The sequence below is a fragment of the Dasypus novemcinctus genome, chromosome 1 (genome assembly GCF_030445035.2).
Source record: "Dasypus novemcinctus isolate mDasNov1 chromosome 1, mDasNov1.1.hap2, whole genome shotgun sequence".
Taxonomy (NCBI): Eukaryota; Metazoa; Chordata; class Mammalia; order Cingulata; family Dasypodidae; genus Dasypus; species Dasypus novemcinctus.
Genome location: NC_080673.1, coordinates 113,839,849 through 113,847,723, shown reverse-complemented (window position 1 = coordinate 113,847,723; position 7,875 = coordinate 113,839,849). Strand labels below are relative to the sequence as shown.

General features: G+C 37.4%; 1 pseudogene; it reads left to right on the top strand.

Moving 5' to 3' along the window:
- Positions 1–6,146: 6,146 nt before the first annotated feature.
- LOC111761169 (protein YIPF5 pseudogene) lies at positions 6,147–6,912 on the top strand (annotated as a pseudogene).
- The last annotated feature ends 963 nt before the right edge of the window (positions 6,913–7,875 follow it).

Sequence of the window (7,875 nt, the reverse complement as noted above, 5' to 3'; positions counted from 1 at the left end):
CAGCAGATTTTAACAAGAAGGAAAAAAAATCAGTGAACTAGAAGCCAGGATGATTGAAATCATACAGTCACAGGAGCAGATAGAGAAAAGAAAATGTGCCTCAGGGATTTGAGCGGCAGCACGAAGTGCATGAATATATGCATCATGGGTGTCCCAGAAGGAGGGGAGAAGGGAAAAGGGACAGAAAGAATACCTAAGGAAATAATGGTCAATAGTTTTTCCCACTTTTATAAAAGACATAAATATATATGTCATGAATTGCAATATACTCCAAATGGAATAAATCCTAATAGACCTACTCTGAGACACAGACTAGTCAGAATGTCAAATGCAAAAGAGAAAGACAATTCTAAAAGCATCAAGAGAAAAGTGATTTGTCATATACAAGGGATTCTCAATAAGACTAAGGGTTGATTTCTTATTACAATACATGGAGGTGGAAAGGCTGGGTATGACTTTTTTAAGGTACTGAAAGAGAAAAACTGCCAGCTAAAAATTCTTTATCCAGTACAATTGTCTTTCAAAAATAAGGGAATTTAAAATATTCACAGATACAAAGAAACTGAGAGAGTTCATCAACAAGTCATCTGCCCTACAAGAATTATGAAAGGGAAATCTGCAGGTTGAAAGGAAAAGACAGGAGAGAGTGACTTGGAGTACTGTGGAGAAGTAAAGACCTTTGGTAAGAGTAATTAAAAGGGTAAATGCAAAACCCAACAGTATGTATCCATAATTTACAACTCTACTCTTCAATTCCTGTAAAAGTCAGCATACAATTGAACAAGAAAAAGGCATATTTCCTGACAATGTTCATGCAAGATAAAATGGTAAAGTGGGACAAAAAAAAAACAACATAAAGAGGGAAATGGAGGGATGTGGAAGCAGAGAATGTGCATGCTATTGAAGCTAAATTGTTATCTTTTCAAATTAACAAGTTATAGATGTAGGTTGTGCATTATAAACCACAGGGTAACCACAAAGTATTTAAAATAAATACAGAAACAGAAATGGGAAAGGGACCAGTCTGAACATCAAAAACTATGAACGATACAGAAAGGAGGTGACAATAAAGGGGAAAAAAAGACAAATGAAGATAAGACATATGAAAACCAAATGACAGAATGGCTGAAAAAAGTATTGCCTTTAGATTAGTAACACTGCATACCAATGGATTAAGCTCATCAACCAAATGACACGGATTGGCGGAATAGGCTAAAAAGCATAATCTAACTATATGTTGTTTACAAGAGATACACCTTCGACCCAAAAACACAAAATGGTTGAAAGTAAAAGGATTAAAAAAGATATTCCATCAAATAACAACTAAAAAAGAGTTGGATTAGATACTAATACTGGACAAAATAGACTCTAAGTCAAAGCTATTATAAAAGACAAAGAAGGACACTATTTTTTAAACAACTTTATTTCACATTCACAAAAATAAGATTAGAAAAAAGACAACTAACAAGTTATGGAAACATAACTCCCAAAACAATTCTTTTCCAGGTTCTTTTATGTCCTCTGATTTCAAATACTAAATCAGTTGTTCCTCTAGTATTCAGAAAGACAAACAGATGAACAGAGATTAGTTTCATTACATAGTCAAAGTCTCCTAATTATTGAAAATAAATGAAGAGAAAAAATGCTTGATTTTATCATATCTCACAAAACCAAACCCCATATTCTTTTTTCACCTTTAGAATTAATACAGTAACAAATTTGCTTTTGCTATAAAAACATTACAATGTTGTTTTTAAGTCTGTAAACTATGTTATATTTTCCCATGTATCACACCATTATTAATACCCTGATGTAGAAAAACATTCCTGTATTTATATTATTAACTACTATCCTTACTTACTTCCAAAATCATTGTTATACATTCCCACTGTTATCCTCCAGCTGTCCTCCAGCTAACATTGATTTTCCTAGAATAAGCTTTTCAGCCATAAACACATCCAGAAATCAACAGTGTTTGTTATATTCATTTTAATGTGTTACCCTCAAGCCCAATCATTAACAAGTATTTATATTTGACCATTTCAAACAATCTTCTCAACCTTCTCAGCCCACACTCCATTCCCACCAGCCTACACTTCATACTCCAAATCCTTAAGTCTACTCATTGTACTTAGTTCATATCAGCAAGACCATACAATATTCATCATTTTGTACCTGGCTTATTTCATTCAACATAAGATTCCTCCATGTTGTCATGTGCTTCCCCAATTGATTTTGTCTTAAATTATTCCATTATATGAATACACCACATCTTGTTCATCCATTCATCAGTTGATGGCATTTAGATTCTTTCCATCTTTTAGCAATTGTGAATAATGTTGCTACGAACATCAGTGTGCAAATATGTGTTCACATCCTTGCTTTCAGTTCTTCTGAATATCTTCCTAGTAGCAGGATTGCTGGATCATATGGAAGTTTTATATTTAGTTTTCTGAGGAACTGCCAGATCACCTTCCACAGAGCTTGCACCATTTTAAAGTCCCAACAACAGTGAAGGAATCTTTTCTATTTCTCCAGCACTTGAAGATTTCTATTATTTTAGTAATGGTCATTCTATATAGTGTGAGATGATACTTCATTGTAATTTTGATCTGCATTTGTCTAATAGCTAGTGATGCTGAACATCTTTTCATGTGCCTTTTGGCCATTTGCATTTCCACTTTGGAAAAATGTCTGTTCAATTCTTTACCCCTTTTTTTAAAACATATTTTTTATTTTTTAAAGATACTTAAATTACATAAATGGTACATAAAAAGTAAAGGGGGGAAGCAGCTGTTGCACAATCATTTGGCTCCTGTGTACCATATAGGAGGCCCTGGGTTCATGTTCCAGGTCCTCCTTGTGAAGGCAAGCTGGTCCATGTGCCATGGAGAGCTGATGGCCCATGTGCTGTGGAGAGCTGGCACAGCAAGATGACACAACAAAGGGAGACAAGCAGATACAGAAAAAATGCACAGCGAAGGGACACAGAGAAGAGACAGCAAAGAAAGGAACAAGCCACAAAGGGGGGCGGATTAATTAAATAAATCTTTAAAAAAAATAAAGGAGATTCCTTTACTTATTAAATATTCTCGGCTCCCTATACCTCCCACATTTTCCCACATTAAAAACATCCTTCTTTTTTGTGGTGCATGTTACAGTTGATGAACACATTTTGGAGCATTGCCACTGAGCATGGATTATAGTTTACACTCTCTTCCACACAATTTTGTAGGTTATAGCAAAATATATAATGGCCTGTATCTGTCATTGTGATGCCATTCATGTCAATTCACAAGTCCTGAAAATTGCCCCATATTACACCTATTTTTCCCTCTTTTTGCCCTCAGAATCTCTGGTGGCCACTGCCTCCATATCAATGATATAAGTTCTTACGGGAAACGGACTTTGGCCCAGTGGTTAGGGCGTCCGTCTACCATATGGGAGGTCCGCGGTTCAAACCCCGGGCCTCCTTGACCCGTGTGGAGCTGGCCATGCGCAGTGCTGATGCGCGCAAGGATTGCCGTGCCACGCAAGGGTGTCCCCCGCGTGGGGGAGCCCCACGCGCAAGGAGTGCGCCCGTGAGGAAAGCCGCCCAGTGTGAAAAGAAAGAGCAGCCTGCCCAGGAATGGCGCCGCCCACACTTCCCGAGCCGCTGATGACAACAGAAGTGGACAAAGAAACAAGATGCAGCAAATAGACAACAAGAACAGACAACCAGGGGAAGGGGGGGGGGGGGAATTAAATAAATAAATAAATAATCTTAAAAAAAAAAAAATAAGTTCTTACATTGCTAAAGTCACAATAAGTCTATAATAGAATACCAGTAAGTCTATTTTTGTCCATAGTTCATTCCAATCCTGAGGATTCTGGGATGGTAATGCCTACTCCACTTCTAATTGAGAGGATCTTTTGCCCATTTTCAGTGGGGTTTGTTGTGGGACACTGGTTTACCTATTTGTTGCTTCCTATTATTGTAGAAGATGTTGCAAGTTGCTTCCTGTTACTGTAAAGTACGTTATTGTAGATGCTTCAAGTTGCTTCCTGTTATTGTAGAAGATGTTCTAAGTTGTTTCCTGTCATTGTAAATTACCTTATTGTAGATGTTATAAATTGCTTCCTGCTATTGTAGAAGATGTTGCAAGTTGCTTCCTATAGCAAACAGTTGCTCATTAGCTTTCAAATAATTACGATGTGGAAACTAGGATTGAGGCTCTCAGTTTCAGAAGCTGTTGAGTCCCCTGGTCCCATCTTTATCTCCTTTCTTGTGTCTCTCTCTCTGTCTTTTATTTCATAAAGTTCGGTGTCACCTTCTCTTCAAGGCAACCGATAGCTGACTTAATGCAGCAGGGTTGCTTATCATTTTGTTAAGTTATGTGATCTCTTTAGATAGCATGGAGATCAATGTTGTATATGAAGATCATGGATCTATAGTGTCCAAAGATTTTTTTTTTTCCCATTGAGAAGGCTCCCTTTTTACTTTCTTGACAAAGTCTTTTGAAGAATGAAAGTATTTATTTTTGAGGCAGTCCCATTTACCTATTTTTTTCTTTTGTTTCTCATGCTTTAGGTGTAAGGTCCAAGAAACCATCACCAAACACAAGATCTTGAAGATGTTTCTTTACATTTTCTTCTAAGAGTTTCGTGGTTCTAGTTTTATATTTAGGTCTTTGGTTCATTTTGAATTAATTTTTGTATAAGGTATGAGATAAGGGTCTTCTTATTTTCTTTTAGATATGAATATTAAGTTTTCCCAGTACTATTTGTTGAATACACTATTCTGACCCAGCTGAGTGATTTGAGCAGCATTGTAAAAAATCACTTGACTGTAGATGTGAGAGTCTATTTCTGAACTCTCTATTTGATTCCATTGGTCAATCTGTCTATCTTTATGCCAGTGCCATGCTGTTGTTGTTCTTTATTTGTTTGTTTTTTTAACCACTGTAGCTAGACAATATTCTTTAAAGTCTGGAAGTCAGATTCTTCCAACTTCATTCTTCTTTTTTAAAGATATTTTTTGCTATTTGGGGGCACTTACCCTTCCATATAAATTTGATAATTTGCTTTTCCAATTCTCCAAAGAAGAATATTTGAATTTATATCAGAATTGTATTTATATATATTAATTAAAGGGGCAATCCACCAAGAAAAAAGTAACAATCATAAATATTTATGCATCTAACCACAGTGACCCAAAATATTTGAGGCAAACACTGGCAAAACCGAAGGGAGAAATAGACACCTCTAAAATAATAGTTGGAGACTTTAATATAATACTTTTATCAGTAGATAAAACATCTAGACAGAAGATCAGTAAGGAAACAGAGAACTTGAATAATATCATAAGTGAACTAGACTTAACAGACATATGCAGAATATTGCACTCCAAAACAGCAGGATTTACATTCTTCTTAAATGCACATGAATCTTTCTCAAGATAGATGATATGTGCGGTCCAAAAAAGTCTCAATAAATTTGAAAAGACTGAAATCATATAAACCATTTTCTCTAATGATAATGAAATGAAGCTGGGAATCTAAAATAAGCAGAAAACTGGAAAATACACAAATATATAACACAATCTTATGTTAAATAACACAATCATAAACAATCTGTGGGTCAAAGAAGAAATTATGAGGGAATTCAGTAAATACCTTGAGATGAATGAAAATGAGAACATAACATATCCGAACTTATGGGATCCAGTAAGGCAGTGCAGATAGGGAAACACATTGCTCTAAATGCTTACATTTAAAAAGAAGAAAGAACTAAAAGCAAATACCTAGCTACACACCTGGAAGACCTAGAAAAATAGCAAATTCTAAGGCAAGCAGAAGGGGAAAAACAATTAGAATGTATTTTATTTTCTAAAGGCAATATACCACAAATGTATTGGCTTTTTTAATGAGAATGTATTAGGTTAATAGCTTTCAGTTCTGATTTATGGTCTCTGCTGGTGTCCTACCAAAAAGAGAGCAAAACTTGACAATTCCCTTGTGCAAGCAGGCACACCCAGGAAGCAGTTCTTTGGCCCTGTGACAAATAGCAAAGGAGCCAGCCAGTTCAGGGTCTGAAACTGAAGTTGGGGTGGTATTTGGGGATGCTGAAGCTGTTGCCACTGCCACAGCTGCACTTCGTTGTTTGCAATGTTGGGCTTTGATAACTTCAACATGGATTTTTACCAGACAAGTTACAGCATCCATGACCAATCACAACAGTCCTAAGATTATGGAAAAAGTGGATGAGCCTCTAGCAAACAGTATGATAGCTATGACTGTGCACAGTAAGGCCGAGTTGTCCCTCCAGGCATGAGGCAGCCACAGCAGCCCTATACTGTGCAGAATTTCCCGCCAACTCAGGCATATATTCCAACCACACCTCAGCCATTCTATGGAAACAACTTTGAGAATGAGCCACCTTTATTAGAAGAATTAGGTATCAATTTTTAGCACATTTGGCAATAAAACAGTTTACATCCATTAAAGGTAGCAGATGGCAGCATCACGAATGAGACCGATTTGGCAGGGCCAGTGATTTTTTGCCTTGCCTTTGGAGCCACATTGTTACTGGCTGGCAAATTTCAGTTTGGCTATGTAGACAAATCAGTGCAATTGGATGTCTAGGAGTGTTCTGTTTATTAAGTTTAATGAGTATGGCAGATGTTTCATTTGGTTGAGTGGCAAGTGTCCTTGGATATTGCCTTCTTCCCCTGATCCTACTTTCTAGCTGTGCTGTGGTATTTTCTTTACAAGGAATGGTAGGAGTCATTCTCACTTCTGGAATTATTGGGTGGTATAGTTTTTCTGCTTCAAAATTTTTTATTTCTGCATTTGCCATGGTAAGAGAGCAACTTCTAGCAGCATATTCTTGTCTTTGTTATATGGAGTCTTTTCCCTAATTTCTGTCTTTTGAACTGAACTTATCTGGAATGTGGACATTGGTGGGCAAAATACATGAAAAGTACCTTGAACTCTTAAATTGGACTAGCAGGGAAGCAGACTTGGCCCAATGGATAGGGCATCTGCCTACCACATGGGAGGTCCACGGTTCAAACCCCAGGCCTCCTTGACCTGTGTGGAGCCGGCCCATGTGCAGTGCTGATGCAGGCAAGGAGTGCCCTGCCACGCAGGGGTGTCCCCTACGTAGGGGAGCCCCATGCACAAGGAGTGCGCCCCATAAGGAGAGCCGCCCAGCGCGGAAGAAAGTGCAGCCTGCCTAGGAATTGGTGCCGCACACACGGAGTGCTGACACAGCAAGATGATGCAACAAAAAGAAACACAGATTCCCGGTGCTGCTGATAAGGATAGAAGTGGTCACAGAACACACAGTGAATGGACACAGAGAGCAGACAACTGGGGCGGGGCGGGACGGGGCGGGGCAGGGGGGGGAGGTAAGGGGAGAGAAATAAATAAATTAATCTTTTTTAAAAAAATTAAATAAATAAATAAATCGGACTAGCAAACTGCCGCACTGCCACTCTTGTGCAGATTTAACATTTGACTGTTGGAGCAATGGAAGTAAACATGTATATTTGTTCATTTTTATAGAACTTTTGAATACTATATTGATTTACGTGAAGTATGACTAGTTTTAAGTGTTCATGCTTATACAAATAAGATGTACTATTTCCTGTTTTGCAACCTTTAGAAGAATCCCTTTTTCCTTGCAAATTGTGATGTTTTTTGACAGATTTTTTTTTTAATCAACGATGGAAAACTATCCACAGAGCTAATCATCTTTCTTAAAAACAACCCAGCCATAAGAGACATCAAACTTATTGTGGAAATATTTTTCCAAGAAATTAGAAAAGAAAATGTGCCTGTATATTTAAACCAAGTGCACTTGACACAAAAAAAGTGACACCAGTATAGAGTT